General features: G+C 42.1%; 1 pseudogene; it reads left to right on the forward strand.

The window, feature by feature from the left end:
- The first annotated feature begins 2,391 nt into the window (after positions 1–2,391).
- LOC100062334 (lipid droplet-associated hydrolase pseudogene) lies at positions 2,392–3,105 on the forward strand (annotated as a pseudogene).
- Positions 3,106–3,357: the final 252 nt, after the last annotated feature.

The raw sequence follows: 3,357 nt of genomic DNA on the forward strand, positions 1-3,357 counted from the left end.
ATGGAATATGCAAAATACATTGTAATACATAAAAGTTAATTATAGAATATTAAGAAGGATGTTAAAATATAGAGAGAATATAAGAGTACAACTATATCAAAAGAAAACATTCATTAAAAAGCTTGAAAGTTTAAAAATCAAATTACCAAAATGAATGTAGTGGTTGTGTTTGAGTGGTAAGTTTTGGGGTGATTTACTTTTCTATCTATTTTTTGTTTTCAAAATTTCCTTTAGTGGCATATATTTCTTCACTATTATAATCATTTAATGATTTGCATTTTCTGTCTTTTTTTAAAAAGCAATTTGGTTGTATGACTTCATAACAGAAAGTTGGTTCAGGAGAGAGAACGTTTTTGGTAATTTGTTACACAGTGATAGGCAAGAAATACAACGGGAAAGTAAAAGCGTAATGTCATCTTCATGGTTTCTCTGCAGGTAAACCCAGCCCTGAGACCAGCAGTGGCACTAAGTCGGTAGCAGCCTCTTTGGCAGTAGCAGCCATCCTAGCCTCTTACCTTTTCTTACCTCCTCTCCCTACTCTACTCAATTAGCTAGGCTTTTGGCCTTCCTTGCGATTTTTTATTAACCCTGCCCCCTGCAAATTAATTGGGGTTGTTGATAGGTATGCCTTTTAATGGCCTGCCTCATGGTTGCTATTCAAATGTGAAAACAAAATCACAAATTGAGATTAGCATCATCATTCATCCCACTGCTAGGGTGCAACAGACCTTTTTCAAAAAAATACAGGCATATTCAAATATCGTTGAACCATGGGGTTCATAGTGGCTAGGACTTTAAGAGGCTCTGGGGTATGAGTGAGTGGCCCATGCTAAGGCAGAGGTGTTGTCTTTGTGAATGTCCTTGCAGTTGGATGGGTACAGGTCTGAAAAATATAGCTTGTACCTTGCTACATTTAGACCTTGTTATGCCAGTGACCTGAGTGTTTCCAGAGGAGCAAATCCATAGAACCTCAGGGGACGGAGCATAGCCGTCCGAGAAAGAACAACATGGAAGAGACTGGAAACGGATGAACAAAATTCTGCGAAATTTTTTTCGTGGCTATTATTTATTCCAGCCAAAAGATTCTTTTTAGGTCTATCTGTTTGCAGAGAGAAGAAATATGAATGTGATCTTTAAGGAAGGAAAACGCTCTCTAATACGATCACCCAGTGTGCATGAGACTGCTTTACCCTCCCTTCTTGCCCATATGGAAAATCTGTGAGAAATATGAAACGTAGGCTACAAAAAATTCCCTGAAGTGGAAAAATCCTAGGAGGCACTAAATGAAAGATATTTCACAAAAGTAAAATGTGGTTGTTTGGGATCTCTCATTCCAAGCCAGTTCAGACTAATTGTATTTGGTTGGGAAGAAGCCAGATTGTCAGGTATCAGGGAGGTATATTGACGAGTGGATAAAGACTGAAGCCAGCATCATTTCTGGCACCCTATCCCTAGGAAACCAGGCAGTAAATCATTTCCCAGTAGCAGCTGTACAGAGACCAGAGGGAGCACACCTGAATGAAGTCTGTAGACAGTCCAGAAAACTTCATTTCAACAAATAATTTTATCTCCTCACCAGTATAATGTGGGAGCTTCTGTAATAAGCCAAGTTGAGTCGTAGAGATTCAACCTTTTCCTCTTTCATAAGCTACTACCCTCGGGAAAGTACTGAGGAGCTTCTTGTGCCCTATTACAGAGAAGAAAAGGTCTGAGGGCTTCAGGAATATTATATGAATGTGATTGACACTGATTCAGAAGAGATTTCATAAAAACTGAAGGACAGATTCTGCTTATCTGGGTGCCAGGGGAACTCTCCCAGGGTCCTCTGAGGGAGGTGGCCTCAACTTGTCTCCCTCAGTCATAGTCCCTGCACCTGCTCTGTGCATACCTCGTGCTCCTTTCTGACTCTTAGTATTTCTTTTCTTTTTTTTTTTTTTTTTGCTGAGAAAGGTTCACCCTGAGCTAACAGCTAGCATCCGTTGCCAATCTTCTTCTTTTTTTGGCCAGGGGGAGGCAGATTCACCCTGAGCTAACATCCGTTGCCAGTCCTCATCTTTTTTTTTTTTTTGCTTGAGGAAAATTAGCCCTGAGCTAAAGTCTGTGCCAGTCTTCCTCTACTTCTTATGTGGGATGCCTCCACAGCATGGCTGATGTGTGGAGCAGGTCTGAGCCCTGGATCCTAACCCAGGCCCCTGAGCACACAGAACTTTAACCACTTGGCCACAGGGCTGGCCCCAACCAATCCTCCTCTTTTTGTATGTGAGCTGCCATGACAGCATGGCCACTGACAGACCAGTGGTGTAAGTTCACACCCAGGAGCCAAACTCGGACTGCCAAATGGAGTGCACTGAACTTAACCACTAGGCCCCCAGAGCTGGCCCTGACTACAAAATGGAACAGGAAAGCCATACTTTGCCCCTTCCTTTTGACTTCTGGGAAGTTGGGAGTGTTTACTGGGACAGCTGCTGTGGCAGAAATCCCCTATTGTCTGGTACATGCACCCCGTGTGTGCCTCTGGCCACAGGCCTTTCCATGGTATCACTCCCCCTTAGTCTGACAACCTGTGATGGATACCTTTGCCTCATCTTCGTACAGATAATTCGATCCCTTCTGCTCTTTGCAACAATTGAGTGAATGTCTGAGTCACCCAACGGCAGGATCGCCACTCCACTTTTCTGCCGGTTTCGATATGCTCTCTATGTTTCTGCATACTTATTACTTAAACCATGGCCTGCGAAAATCAAGTCCTTGATGATCAGAAAGGGCCTTCAAACGATGAACTTACAGACTGAATTTTCATTACTGAACGTATTGGAACCATTCTGCCTTGTTAACTCTGCCTACCTTGGGAGCCAAGAAATGATGGATGTGGTGAAGAGAGACAATGAAACCATAAAGGAACATTTATCGAAGCTTACATTTTCCTATGGTACTATAGATGCCTGGTGTCCAAAAGAGTATTATGAAGACGTGAAGAAAGATTTTCCAGAAGGAGATATCCGACTCTGTGAGAAAAAAATACCTCATGCTTTTGTCTTAGGTTTTCACCAGGAAATGGCTGACATGGTAGCTGACTGACTAAAGGCTGATCTGTCCAAAATATAAATACTGACACAAGGAAACAAGCACAGGCAGCTGGTATATAGAGGCAGTAGGTGTAATAGTATACTTAGTAGGTAAATGTTTAATTATAATGTTTGATATTAGGAGAGAAAAAACTGAGAACCTCTTGGCTTAAAAACACTCAGTTCCCAGATCCCCACGCCACAGGCTGAAGTGAACATGGGTGATGAACTATTCCGTAGATTTAACAACACGTTATCTGAGACTCAGGGAACACAGTGATTGAAACAAGGG

Source organism: Equus caballus, chromosome 31 (assembly GCF_041296265.1).
Source record: "Equus caballus isolate H_3958 breed thoroughbred chromosome 31, TB-T2T, whole genome shotgun sequence".
Taxonomy (NCBI): Eukaryota; Metazoa; Chordata; class Mammalia; order Perissodactyla; family Equidae; genus Equus; species Equus caballus.